The following is a 15,262-nucleotide window of genomic DNA, read 5'->3' as shown; positions in this document are numbered from 1 at the left end:
GAAAATGAAATACTTTGGAATTAACCTAACTAAAGAAGTCAAAGATGTTTTCAAGGAAAATTACAGTACTCTTAAAAAAGAGATCATAGAGGATTTCAGAAAATGGAAAGATATTCCCTGCTCCTGGATAGGAAGAACCAACATTGTGAAGATGGCCATACTCCCAAAATTGTTGAACAGATTTAAAGCAATCCCTATCAAACTACCACCAACATACCTCCCAGACCTAGAGAAATCATTCTTAAAACTTATTTGGAACCAGAAAAGACCTATAATAGCAAAGGCAATCCTGGGCAACAAAGACAAGGCAGGAGGTGTTACAATTCCTCACTTGAAATATGCTACCAAGCAACTGCAATGAAATCAGCATGGTATTGGCAACAAAATAGACCTGAAGATCAATGGAGTAGATTTGAAGATGCAGAGGCCTCTACAAACACATTCAGCCACATGATCTTTAACAAAGGGGCCAAGCAGGCTTACTGGAAGAAAGATAGCCTCTTTAACAAATGGTACTGGAAAAACTGGCTTTCTACTGCTGAAAAGTAAAACTTGACCCAGGTCTACCACCATGCACTAAACTAAAGTCAAAATGGATTAAAGACCTAAACATTAAAACAGAAACACTAAATCTCCTGGAAGAGAAAGTAGGAGGAACTCTTGAAGACATAGGGGTAGGCAAAGAGTTCATGAACAAAAATCAAATCGCATGGGTAATACTTGAAAGAATTAACAACTGGGATCAACTCTTATTGAGAAGTTTTTTCACATCAAAAGAAATTACCATCAAAGTGAAAAGACAACCCACAAATTTGGAAAAAATCTTAAGTTATAAGCACTCAAAGGTCTGCTCTCTAGAATTTAGAAAGAACTAAAAAACATTAGGTCCTCTAAATTCAAAGACCCAATCCAGAAATGGGCATCCAAGATGAACACACACTTCTCAGAGGACAAAATTAAAGAAGTGAATAAATATATGAAAAAATGTTCCACATTACTAGCCATCCATGAAATGCAAATTAAAACAACACTGAGATACCACCTCACCCCAGAAAGAATGGCTATTATAAAGAAATCAACCAACAAGAAATGTTAGAGAGGCTGTAGGGAAAAGGGAACCCTTCTCCACTGTTGGTGGGAATGTAGACTGGTGTAACCAGTATGGAAATCAGTGTGGAAACACCTTAAGAAACAAGTCTGGAAATCCCATTCTAGAGAGCTATCCCCCTACTGGGTATTTTCCCAGAGGAACTGAAAATGTCATATCATAGTGATATATGTGTACCTACATTTACAGAACAATTTGTGATAGCCAAATCTTGGAAACAACCAAGATGATTGTCACATGAGGAATGGTTGAAAAATATGTTATTTTATACAATGGAGTATTATTCAGCTATAAAGAATGATAAAATCAAAGCTTTCATATTTAAGTGGATGCCACTTGAAGATATACTTATAAGTGAAATAAGCCAGACCCACATGTGTAAATATTGTATATTTTCCCTAGAATAAGAACTCAATGTTGACTTAAAAAAAAAGAGGTTTGTACCTATGTTATTTGCTTATTATTTCTTGCCTATGTCTTGTAATATGAGAAACTACTTTAGCAATAACAACACACAAAGTACTAACCCTTGTTACTCTCCTAAAATCTTGTTTTGAGATTTTGTACCACTGTTTTTATTTTTTTTTCTTTAAAATAAAAATAACTGATGTCAATAAAAAAAAAATATTCCAGACATTAAAAGAGCTGTCTTAAAATGTCAAAAAAAAAAAAGTACTCAAAAGAAGAAATACAAATAGAAAGGTATAACACAATTAAAAGGAAAGCAAGAACTTGAGGATTGGACAATGAGGACAGGGCAAGGAGAAAAGCTGGGAAATAGGACAGGGCAAAGCCATACGTTTATATGCATAAGATGGGCAAGGCAATGATCCTGAGAAACATCAGCAGGTTTTTGAAATTAGCAGTTAAGTGGTAGGATTCTCACCCTGACTAACTATACATGCTGATACCTGTGAACAAAGCAACTGCACTGAAGATAGCAATGTGTAATAGAAGGGTCACACTTGGAAAGCCTGGCATTCTGGTCTTCTAAGTATGTACTTCTTGTCATGACATACCAATTATTACCATACTGTCTCACAAGTAAAAGTTTTTTTTTTTTTTAAATGGGTAATAAATGAAAAAAAGACACAAGAAAAAGAAAAAAAAGTCACAGGACTGTACTGCTACAATGCTGTATATGGTTAGATTTCTAAATTTCTGTGTAAAAATATGTAATTGTTTATTCATATTCTTTAAATATTTTTCTTTTTAAAAATTTTTATCTGCGTATTCTGTAGGGACTTAATGTTTAACATATCAGTACTTGATGGAAAATACCTGCTCCATGTTATGCCTAAGATGTTTGATATTCAGACAGATAGTGAAGTTAAACCCAACTGCATATGTTGTAGAGTTATAATAAGCTTCTCTTCTTGAGGGTTAACAACCTAAGTTTGCAGACCAAAAATTAGAGAAATAAAAGGGCTGCAAGGACAGCCAACATTTTGAACATAGCATTTCAAGGTCAGTGAAGACTGAGGACATAGGAGAACCTGTACTGTAACATCATGTAACTCAGTTTTGTCCAAAATTGTCTGATCAAGGAGATTATGGGGCCACAGAGCAACACGATTGATAATATAGATGTACCTAAGGAGAGTCACATGGAGAGAAAACATTCTCTCAGGCTTTCACAGAGAGCAAATTGGTCAAGCAATGTCCATGACTCATCCACATGGCTGGCACTGACAAAGGATCTGCAACCTGCGGTACAGGGTTACAGGATATATCCAGAGGGTACTTGACTGACCTTATCAGATACAAAAGTTACATTTCTTGTTACATAGGTCTTGCCATAACACTGAGTGATTCAGCAGTTCAGATTTTGAAGTAACTTATTGTTGGAAGGTGGGACATATTCAATCCATAGCAAGGAGACAAGGTAAATTGTGTGCAGCTCAGTCTTGTGGGCAGCTCATAAGGCATCATTTTTTTTTTTTCTGAATGGAGATTAAACTCTTATTTACAGGAAAGTGCATAAAACATATAGCCATAATTTATACAAATATGAAGTAAATGTCGATGAAACTTTCATTTTGCTCAAGAAACAGAACTTGGCAGGTACCAGAGAAACCCCTGTGTGCCTTTGAAGGTCACTCCTACTTACTAGTGGTAACCAGTATTCTAGTTTTTGTGTTAATTTCCTAATAAGAGATTCCCTGTTTAGTCTTAGAATTAACAAAATTATACCATATGGAGTCTTTTTCTTTTTTTTCAGTGCTGGGAATCAACTCAGGACCTTGTGCTTTCCAGGCCCGTACTTATGCCACTGAGCTATATCCCTGGCCCTTATATGTATTTGCAATATTTTTTTCACTGTGTTTGCAGAATTCCTGCTATTGCAAAGTGGTTGCAATTCAACTCATTTTCATGGCTGCATGTTCTCACAGATGGAAAATAGACCATGATGTATCACTGTTACTGATGGAAATCGGGTCTGTGTTGTTTGGCCATTATGTATGACATCAAATATCCTGGCAGACACACTGTGGCACAAACATGAAAAAGTCTCAACAATGCTCAGTTTGTCCACTCACAGGGCTAGAGGTGGGGTCCCTGCAGCAGGACACCTGGGAGCTAGCACAAGGTGGCCATGCAATGACAAATCTGCAATGTTCCCAGGAGGGCTTGTGGGGGTATTCTTGCAGGCTGGTGACCCTAGAAGGCCAACATGATAGCCCAACAGGTATTGGCCACCTGATCATGTTCAATTTGTTTAGCTTTCTCATTAATTCTGTATGAGGGATAAGTATAATTGAACCAAGTTTAGAGGTGTGTGTGTGTGCATGCTGGGAATTGAACCCAGCGTCTTGCATGTACTGGGCAAGTGTTCTACCACAAAAACACATGCCTACCCCTAGTTTTTCTTTTCTTTCTTTCTTTTTTTTTACATGAGGAACAAATTTTATTCTAAAAATAGATCTCTGTAACAATGAAATACCAAAAGCTGACTATTATAATAGAAAAACAAAAGGCAACAGGAGTCTATTTTACTTGTTTTCTGAACATACAGAATTAGCACTGCAATATATTGCCAACTCTCCCTTTTTTTTCCCAGCGGAACCAGGGATTGAACTCAGGCCCTTGCACTTGCCAGGCAAGTGCTTATTCTACTGAGCCATCTCCTTGGCCACACTCACTTTGTTTTTATTTGAATTATTCCTTTTTTTTTTTTTTTTTGTAGAGCCGGAGGTTGAACTTGGGACCTTGTGCTTGCCAGGCAGGTGCTTATGCCACTGAACTATATCCCTGTTCCCTGGATTATCCCTTTTCTGGATTATCTGAGGATCTTTAAAAATTCAGAGTGGCAGGCGGACCAAATAGCTCAGAGGATTAAAGCGCTTGCTTCAGGAGCAGGGGCCAGGGCTTTGATTCCCCAGCCTGTTGTGCTGGCCCCCCCTCGGGGCGCACTGAGAGAGCAATTGAGGCTGGGCGTGGTGGCCCACACCTGTAATCCCGGCTCTTGGGAGGCTGTAAGCAGGAGAATCACTACGAGTCCGATCTAGTAGTGAGACCCTGAACACCCTGTAGACCCTTCCCTAAAATACAGAAGAAAAAAAAATCAGAGTGGCTTCTGCATGATATTTAGACATTACCTGGATTGTTTTTGTCTTCAAGTAAATATATTCTCAAGGAATACAAGGAAAATTGGCCACTTTTTTATATAAGCATAATTAGGAAGATAAATCATGCTCAGGAAATAATTCCAAAGTAATATGGTATTTTGCCTTACCTGTTTTCTTTTTTGCAGAACCAGGGATTGAACTCAGGCCCTTAAGCTTGCCAGGGAAGCGATTATTCCACTGATCCGTCTCCCCGGTCCTGCATTACCCTTTCTGTAGATTAAAAAAAAAAAATCTGTGATTAAAGTACTACTATTTGAAAGTAACAAATTATGCTATTTACATACAGAGAAAAGATGTAACTATTTCCAACCCCTCAAAAGAAGAAACTTTTAAGGCGAAGGCAATGGTAATATAAAAGTAGACAGGGTCTCATTTATGTCATTTAGGCTGGCCTTGAACTGTGTAGCTAGACTGGCCTTGAACTTACAGTCATCCTCCTGCCTCTGCCTCCTGAGTGTGGCATCACAAGTGTGTGCCACTATGCCTGGCCTCTTAGTTTTTAATTTAGGCAAATATTATCTTTATTTGTCATTGATCTATATCTACCTTCCAATGTAAAGTTCTGAGTAGGAAGACACTGAACTATTTCTTTCTTGTGAGCAAATATTTTTGTCTTCGTTATATCTAAATAAGTCATCCACTCCCTTAAAGTTTAGTAAAACAACCAGATACACTGTTGGTTTCTCTGAGAATAACATGTTTGGTTTCTACTGGCCCTTAACTTCGTCCTGAGGTGTCCTGGTGGTTTTCCCCTGGGTGTCACATTTTCAAGAGCGGTTGAGGTACAGCAAGCGCAAACCTCCTTTCCCTCCCAGCTCTCCTGCACCACGGACTTCCATTTCTCTGCACTGTGAAAGCGTGGGGTTTTCACTGGTCCTGCTGCTATTCCTGCTGCTGCCGCCAGTCACATGACTCTCACTTCCCTTGTCTCCCACTCTTCTCCCATTTCCCACCAACAGTATATCTTTTTTTTTTTTTTTTTGCTATGGAAGTGCTCTCCACTGAGCCTGCTCAGAGTGGCCGCAGGAGATCCTTTTCTGTAACACAGTTGGGGGTGCATGTGTACTATCTGTCTGGATGAGGAATTGCTGGGGGAATCAGATAAATGAGGAAGGCTGGTCTCTGATATTTTAAAAGATGATTATTCACACTAAAAAATAAATTCAACAGAAATTAAAAGCCTACTGTGCACAAAGCATTAAGGTAGGTATGGGGATTAAAGACAGACTTCCCCATTTGAAGAGTTCTTCGTGTGGCACACACATATGACCATTGTAATATAAGTTAGGCACTAGTAGTTTTTGTTTCACTTTTTTTTGCGGCTGGCTCAGCCCACCCTGGGGGCGGGGCTGGCACAGCACATGGTGCTGGGGATCCAACCCCGGTCCATGAGCTTGCCTAAGCAGGCTTTTTAGATAGCTGAGCTATCTCGCCAGCCCTTCTTTTACTTTATAAAGGCTTCGTAAGTGCACAGATGAGGAATATTTCATTGAACAGGGTCTAAATATTTAAAGTTTATATTACTCCACATACAGATACAGTTGTGTAATTGTTTTTGTTTTTTTTTTTTTCTTTCAGGAAACATTTAATTTTACTGATCAAATCAGTTACCCAAGGAATGCAAAAGCACCAGGCATATTCTTGGCAAGTGTTAGGATGATGATGTTTTCCCTGTCCAATATAAGATTAGTGAGCAACTGCAGTAGGCAGACTAATGGTCCCTGAAGATATTCATGTCCAATCCTATGAATCTGGTCTGTAAAATGACAAAGGGGAATTAAGGTTGTGGATGGAATTAAATTTGTTAATCAGCCAACCTTGAGATGAGATTATCCTAGATTGTGGGGCTGAACCCAAATTACTAATGAGGTACAACAAGGTGAAGAGAGGGAGGGAGACAGAAGAGGCGGCGGCAGAACGATGTGCTGTGGGAGAACGAACTGTCCTGTGGCTTGGAGATGGCCGAAGGGAGTATGAACCAAGGAGCATGGATCCATCTGAAGAGCTGGAAGACAAGAAAATGAGTACCCCTTGCAACCCAGAGGCAAGCAAGCTACCAACACCACCTTGATTTTAGCTTAGTCAAACTTACTCTCTAGGACTGTAACACAGTAAATATGTTTTTAGAGGGCCCAGAGAGATAGTTCAGCGGACTATGCACCTGCTTAGCCAAGCTCATGGACCAGGCTTCAAGTCCCAGCATCACAAGCCTCACCAGCCCGCCCCCAGGGTGTGCTGAGCTGGCCAGGAGACCGGGCATGTTGGTGCACATCTGTAATCCCAGTACTGGTGAGGCTGAAAACAGGAGGATCACTGAGTTCAAGCTGCGCAGTGAGACCCTGTACCAAATACATTAAAAAAAAAATGCTTTTAGTCTTATTTTGTGGTAATTTTTAACAGCACTCAAGAGAAAACTGACATCAGATAAGAATAAATCTAGATTTTCGTTCTAATATACTCTTAACATAGGCTAATGATAACAATTCTGTTAAATGCCTGTGTTTTAGCAGCCATGAAATTAAATGCTGCTTTCTAAGCCTCACTAAGGGAGGAACTTTGATTTCACTGCTTTGAAAAAAAATTTGGGAAAGACTACTTGCTTTTGGGAGTATGCTCTCTTTACTAATTGAAGACAGGTACAATTGCCAGGCAACAAATTAGCATCAGTAGAAGAAAAATAAAGCCAGTTCCGTTTTACTGTGTTGCACTGATTTTTGTCTCGTTCACAGTTTTTGTAGCCTATTATTTAGAAATGTTAAGATTACAGAAAATTTAAAAAGCAGTTTTCATAGAATTGTCATTTATATTGCACAACTGTAGAACAAAGTTAGGAAATGAACCCGACTAAAATTTCATAAAGTTGCAGATGCCTTCCTGGTTCACCATTTTCCGCATGAATAGCTTGCTTTGTCCAGGACCCAAGCCAGCCCTCCACGCTGCTGGGTGGACCTGCGAGGTGTGCTTTCTTTCCACGTGTTACAGTCCCTCATTCTTGCCTTCCACAGTGTTGGCTTATGTGGAGTTCTGGCCACATACTTCATAGAATGTCACTGAGTTGGAGGTTTCATCATGATTAGGTAGAAGTTATGCATTTTGGACAATGCCACAGAACTGTACCCTCCAAGTGCATCCCATAAGGAGGTGCCTGCTGTCCTCGACATGTCACTGAAGATGGTGTCTTCCGAGCTTTCCCATCGTGCTAGAGTTTTTCCTGTGATAAAGTTCTTTAAGGGAAAGCAGAGAGACCTACATACTGCTTTGTGCTGTGCTTTCTCCACTAGTTTTATGGCTGATTTCTGCTTATATCAATGCAATGTTCTGTTGCTTTATTTTTGGTTTGTATCATGTCCTAGGTCTTTCACATTCTAATGTAAAGAAGGGCCGCCTTTTTCTTTTTTAAAATTTGGTACAGGGTCTAGACTCTACAGGGTCTCACTACATCGATAAGACTTGGAGTAATTCTGTTTTCAGCCTCCCAAGTGCTGGGATTATAAGCATGCACCACCACGCCCGGTCTCCACCGACATCTCATCGCACCCTGGAGGTGGGGCTGGTACAGCATGCTGGGGATTGTACCCCAGCTGCGGCGCTCTGCCTAAGCAGGCACTTTAGTCCACTGAGCTATCTGACCAGTTGGGGCTGCCTTATGCCACATTTATTCAGTCTTTTTTTTTTTTTCTCCCCCTATCAACAGAAACCCTGGATACTTTCTGACTGTGGCTTACAATCCACTACTAGCATCAGTTTTCAAAACTGTCTCAGGTAACAATGTAAAGCAGGCGCTCTGCACAGCGTGGCCCGCATGGCGGCGCCGAGGAGCCCCCGGCGGGCACGGGAGCGGGAGCGGCCTCGCGACCCCTCCGCAGGAAGTGACCAAGTTCACTCCTGGACACTAGTTCCAAGCCAGGCCCTAGACGCTGCCTGGCGCATCGCCAGGGGCTCTGTGATGACAGCCGTGTAGCTGCTGGTGGCTGCCGCCTGCTCCTTCAGGACGCTGCACCTGTATTTAGGACACCGGCTGAAATGGTGGATCGGCTATCTGCAGAGAAAATTCAAAAGGAACCTCAGTGTGGAGGACGAGGTTGATTTGCTCAGTTACTGTGCAACAGAATGGAAAGGAGAAGCACCCCGGGCCAAGCTGATGCGGAAGGCTTATGAGGAGCTGCTCTGGAGGCACCACACTAAATGTGTTCGACAAGTAATGAGAGATAATTACGATGCGCTGAGATCGGTGTTGTTTCAGATATTCAGCCAGGGCCTTTCTTTTCCATCCTGGATGAAGGAAAAGGACATTGTTAAGCTTCCTGAAAAACTGCTGTTTTCCCAAGGTTGTAATTGGATCCAGCAATACAGTTTTGGTCCTGAGAAGTACACAAGTTCAAACGTGTTCGGAAAGTTACATAAATGTGTGGAACTGCTGAAAACGCAGTGGACTGAATTTAGTGGTATGAAGGATTATCACAGGAGAGGAAGCGTGTGCAACATCCTTTTTTCTGATGCCATCTTGGAGTACAAGCTTTACGAAGCTTTAAAGTTCATGCTATATCAAGTCACTGAAGTTTATGAGCAAATGAAGACTAACAGGATCATTCCGAGTCTTTTCAGACTCCTGTTTTCTAGAGAGACGTCATCAGACCCTTTGAGCTTCATGATGAATCACCAGAATGCTGTGGGTGACACGTGTGGATTAGAGCAGATTGATATGTTTATACTGGGTTACTCCCTTGAAGTGAAGATAAAAGTGTTCCGACTGTTCAACTCCAAAGACTTCGCAGTGTGCTATCCACAGGAGCCTCTCAGGGAGTGGCCAGAGATCTCCCTGCTGACTGAAAATGACCATCACTACCACATTCCGGTCTTTTAAATCTGCCATGAACAGGGTACAAGCTCTTGCCAGTGACAGTGGTCATACTTGCAAGCACAGTATTTTTTCAAAAACCAAAGCTAGGGGTTGGGGAGATGGCTCAGCAGGATAAGCGCTTGACTGGCAAACGCAAGGATCTGAGTTCAATCCCCGGTTCTGAAAAAAAAAAAACAAAAAAAACAAAAAACAAAACAAAACAAAAAAAACAAAAACCAAAGCTAACATGTGAGCCCTGGAAGGAATTAGGGCCTTTGCTCTGGAATTACAGGTACGCTGGCTGACTGGTACGTGACTGATCGCCCCTCGTTGCTCCATGGCTTCCTCAGAAACAGCGGCACCGTTATCACTGGGGTTGGTAATTTGATGGTGCCTGGGCTGGCCCCATGACAGCAGCGCGCCTCCACTACACCTGGCAGTTTCAGTGTGGACAATGAAAGGCCACGAGTGAGGAGAAAACAAGGAAGATGGCAACCTGGAAAGAAAGATTCTCTTGGTCCTTGACCTCTGCGTCCTTTATTAAGAATCTCATCTGGGGCTGATTTTGGACCCTTGTAAGCATGGCTACATTTTATAAGCATTAAATTTCAGAGAATCTTTTTTTTTTTTTTCTTCCTCGAATGCCTTCAGGGCACTTTTGGCCAGCGGGAGAGTTGTGAGGTTCGAACTCCAGCAACCTGAGGCTGACAGCTTTGTGGAAGCAGCCACTTAAAGGACTGAGCTAGGGCCAGGCCCCCCATAAGGAATTTTTTTTTTTTGCTCCTTGAATGCCTTCAGGGCACTTTGGCATGGCTGGAGTGTTGTGGGGATCGAACTACAGCAAACTGAGGCTGCCAGCATTGTGGAAGCAGCCACTTAAAGAACTGAGCTAGGGCTGGGCCCCCCAGAGAATCTTTGTTATGCATTCATTTTCTAGAACCACTTGATTAACGTTCACATTATGTGTGTGTGCGTGTATGTATTTGTATACGTTTATATATACATATAAACGCACACAAATAACCACTACTTTGTAATACTATACATTTAGTTATAGCCCTTAGCTATTTTGCCATGGTTGTATTTGGCCACTTTAAATGAGTTTTATTTAGATTAAAAAAGGTAAGTTCTGTGGATTAGAACAAATGAATGACAGTTATTGAACTATCACAAAAATATTAATTTTGTGTATTTCATGTATATTTACATGTGTATTTAATGAGAAGAATCTCTTTGTGGCAGGCCAAGTAATGACACCAAACAGAGACAGCTAACCCCAGAACCTGTGCATACATTAGGTTAAATGGTAAAGGAAGCTGCAGGTTACAGCTGAAACTAAGGCCCTGGTGCGCTGAGCTTGGAGAGAGGCTCTCTGGATTCTGCAGCTGGGCTTCTTCGAATCAAAAGTGAAGCAAGGAGTTGGGAGAGTGAGAGTTGGGAGGAGAGAGAGGCACCTTTGCTAGCTTTGGAGATGGAGGGAGTGCTGGGGACCCTGAGAAGCTGGAAGAGCCTGGGGGAGAAGCCCAGCCCCGCCAGCGCCCAGGCCCAATGCGTAGTCTGCAGGACTGTGTGTGGGCTTGGCAGACTAGCACCGAGGCCACGAGTCCAAGTGTTACAGATGTTCTCAGGCTAATTTTTGGTCGTCTTCTTTGTGGAAGTATTTCTAGACTTCCATTTGCTAATCTTCCTTTGCTAATCTTTTAGAGGTATTTGGCTCATCTGTTTTGAGTTTCAATAAATATAAAACAAATTTTAAAATTTCGTTGACATACTACAGAGTCACACGTTTCTCTCTTTAACAAGTATGGGATTTGCTTAACAGGGTGTTCGGTGCTAACATTCTCCCTTATGTTCACATTTCTTCAATAAATTTTTTAAAACAAAACAAACAAACAAACAAACAAAAAAAGCAAAAGGAAGGCTCAACTTTGACTTGCTTCTCCACTCACTGTCATTTTGTCTTTTTGAGAGAGGGTCTCACTAGCTCAGGCTGGCCTTGAGCTCACTTTGTAGCCCAGGCTGGTTTCAAATGCACACCAATCCTCCTGCCTGAGCCTCCTGAATGCTGGGATTCCAGGCATGTGCCCCGTGCCTGGCTGCAGGCCATTTTCTAAGCACTTCCTTACTTCTCTGCATCACAAGATATCCAGGCTCATTATTCACCTCTTCTTCATAGAGCCTCAGTTCTTTTTATTAGCGAATGGGATTTAGGAACCAGTACCTGGGCAGCCGGTGTGCTCCTTGCTGCTGAGCGTCTTTCAGCTGACCAAGGTGGGTGTGATGCACACTCAACATATCCACCTCCCTGTACTTGTAACTAGGAACCTGCACATACAAAATCCACAAGCTTCACAACAACAGACATCACGGGGCCTCACCCCTTGCTTATTTACAACTCCTTTCCATGAGAAACCGCTCTCATTAGCCATTACATGTTTGCTTATTCATTTCATCTTAGTGTATGTGAAAGGCAGTTCTGGAATTGCTAACCCAGAGCCCCTTCAGAGTCTAGTTTATTTTGCCATCAGCTTTACATGTGGGTTACACTATCTTTTCAAGTTACTAGGCATCCTTACCCCAATTATTGTGGCAATATTTCCTATGTATTAGTTTGTATTTAATTCCCACACATGATTTCCATCATGCCTAGGGTATGTGAACATGACCACCGTTCAGTGCTACACAAAAATGCATACTGAAATTAGCACCTCCCTCATCCTAAATATTTCACTATCTTCATCCAGCCATTATAATTAGTTTCTAGTTTAAGATTCTTTTGCACTGATGAACAGATACATGTATACTTCTTGCACATCCTTATTATCTGTAAACTGCAGACATTCTTTATAGTTTTCTCACAGAGCAATATCCTTAAAGTTTCAGCAGTCTAGAGACCTTCCTGCAGCATAGAGCTGTATAGGAGTCTACCGTGTCGATATGCTTTATTGAATCACGCTCCTTTGTGCAGACATTTTGGTAATTCCAGCAGTTTCACCTGCCTCATCACTGCTATGAAGAGTAACCTTGTGCATATGAGCGTCTCCACCAGTGAGTGTCTTCAGGGCAGGGCCTGAGAAGGGACGCTGCAAGTTCCTCTCCAGAAACACTTCCGGTTTGCACTTCCACCAACACCCAAATGATGAACAGGTGTTTTACTTTTGGATTTTCTGTTCTAGTGACATGGGTAAGAAATGGCATCTCAATTTTAATTTGCATTTCTCAAATTGAATTATTTGAGATAGGGTGTCACTATGTAGTCCAGGCTGGCCTAGAATTCACGGTGATTCTTCTGCCTTAGGCTCTCAAATGCTGGGGTTAGAGGCACATGCACAATGCTCAGTTCATGTCTGATTAAAAAAAAAAATACTGTATATATTTAAGGTACAAAACTTATTATGGGATAGAGTAAAAAGGTTACCATGGTGAAGCAAATTAGCAACTGTATCAGATCATGTTTGTATTTTTAAAAATACATTGTGTAAATTGTTTGCTCATTGAATTTTTTCTCTATAATTTTTTTCTTTCAATATTTGAGAGCAGGCCTCATGATTTTGTGAACTAATATATATTAGCACTTTAAGATTTCCCATCATGACGTCAACCACTTGAGTCTGTATTTCATTAGTATATACCAATACTCTACTGTAGGGCTAGCTGTATTCTAACTTAAACATCAACAGGCAGCTGTGTTAGGCTGTCTACATAGCCAATTCTTACTATGAAGGTTTATCTTTGTGAATAATTATTTAGCTCATACAGTAAAGCTTTTTTTTTTTTTTTTTTGGTGGAACTGGGGATTAAATTCAGGCCCTTGCGCTTGTCAGGGAAGCGCTTATTCCACTAAGCCATCTTCCCGGCCCCTACAGTAAAGCTTTATACTTCCAAAATCAAGGATAAACTGAGATAAGATTTTCTTCCCATGAGAGTGTATTTACTGTGTTCCAATGCAGGCATACATAATTTTTTTCTAAGCAACTGAGATACCATTTGGTACCATTTACCTCACTACCCTTTTGCCAATCAGCAGATAGAGACTATTTACAGTTAACAGGCTATTTTAGAATACCCTTGAAAACAAACTGGATAATACAATTTAACTTCCTTATATTAAATTGTATACCCAATTATACACTACTCTTTCAAAATGGCTACTTCTCTAAAATTTAGAAGACAAACAGTAGTAACAATGTCTTTATGAAGACTGCAATTTTGGAATGCTACATAGAGACATTAAAAACTGTATTTTTTCTATGACCAATCTTTTAGCTATTAAAACATGTCCAAAGAGTCAATAAAACTTATTATACATTAAAAACTTGATTACAGTATTAAAGATTACAGCAAGTACCAATATGACATTCTTTGTGACAAGGATATAAAATGAGTCTGGAGTGGATTCATCATAAAGGATCATAACATACATTTCTCAGGAATGGTGAGCTTTGTAGAGGAAGGGAAACCAACTGTAATGGCGCCCACCAGTTGCCCCACTGTTACGCCAGTTACCCCAGACACTGTGGTAGGACAGTGTGGAAGCACACTGTTGTAGCTGTGGCAAAAGTTTTATCTGAAGACTATCTTTTCTTAAGAGGTTTGAAATATAGGTGTTGTTTTGTTGTTGCTTGTTTTTATTACTGATTTCTCTCCTTATGATTGATTTAGAAAAGAACTGTTGGCATGTAAAACAGCACATTAAACTGGAAAAGTTCAAAGCAGTTTAAATACTGTCAGAAAATCATTTCCTTCACACAATCTTTTATTGATCAGTAAAGAGAGTGATTACTGAAATCAGTGAATCTGTTATGATTACTTTAAGTTTTTTTTTTTTTTTAAATGTATTTAGTACTCATGTGGTTAATGTTTAGAGTGTCACTACAAAGGGCCTGAGTTCAATCCCTGGTTCGGCCAAAAAAAAACAAACCAAAGAACAAAAACCTGTAGTAGAGTGTCACTACACAGATTAGACTCACAGTGATCCTCCTGTTTTCAGCCTCCTAAGCGCTGGGATTACAGGTGTGTGTCACCACACTCAGTCTATGGAAAAAGTTTATAACCAATATATTCATGACAACTAGATTTCTTCTCAACTTCAGTCTGCCCTCCAGGAGCACAATAAAACATTACTATGACAGCATCTAATGATTTCCACAAGCGTGACACCAAATCTTTGTCAGGAGTATCACTGAACCTTCAGCAAAGACCCCTGCAAAAAGCTGCAGTGAGTGAGTGAGTGGAAGTGCTAACGAGTGTCTCACTTAGATCTTCCTTACACCTTCCTCCTAAGACATAGACACATTTGTGCCACCTGTGTAGAAAGGATTTGCTCATCTTCTCTACAATAATTTAAATATAGTGACTTTTATCATATTTTAATACATTTTTAAAAAGAATAACTGTTAAGAACTCTGATCGTTTTAAAAAACACAGAAAAGCTCCAAATGGACTAAAAAGTACATTTTAAAAAAGATGTCATAAAAAAGGAACAATTTTATACATAGGATTTTTATTTTGCACTGCTATAACAATTTCATTATAGACCAAGGGAGAAAAAAGAAAAACAGGGTAAAAACCATCACATTGCGTAATTACTAAAGCTTTTTCTACTTTTTAATAGGATCTTCCATCCAGTAGATGTATTGTCATATCCCCTTCAAAACAGACAAGATGCTTACCATATCTTAAAGA

At 40.4% G+C, this 15,262-nt stretch overlaps 1 pseudogene; it reads left to right on the top strand.

Moving 5' to 3' along the window:
• Positions 1–8,522: 8,522 nt before the first annotated feature.
• LOC101570205 lies at positions 8,523–9,604 on the top strand (annotated as a pseudogene).
• Positions 9,605–15,262: the final 5,658 nt, after the last annotated feature.

The sequence above is a fragment of the Octodon degus genome, unplaced genomic scaffold (assembly GCF_000260255.1).
Source record: "Octodon degus isolate 3935 unplaced genomic scaffold, OctDeg1.0 scaffold00152, whole genome shotgun sequence".
Taxonomy (NCBI): Eukaryota; Metazoa; Chordata; class Mammalia; order Rodentia; family Octodontidae; genus Octodon; species Octodon degus.
The sequence above is the reverse complement of the archived record's forward strand: the minus strand, read 5'-3'. Positions and strand labels throughout refer to the sequence as shown.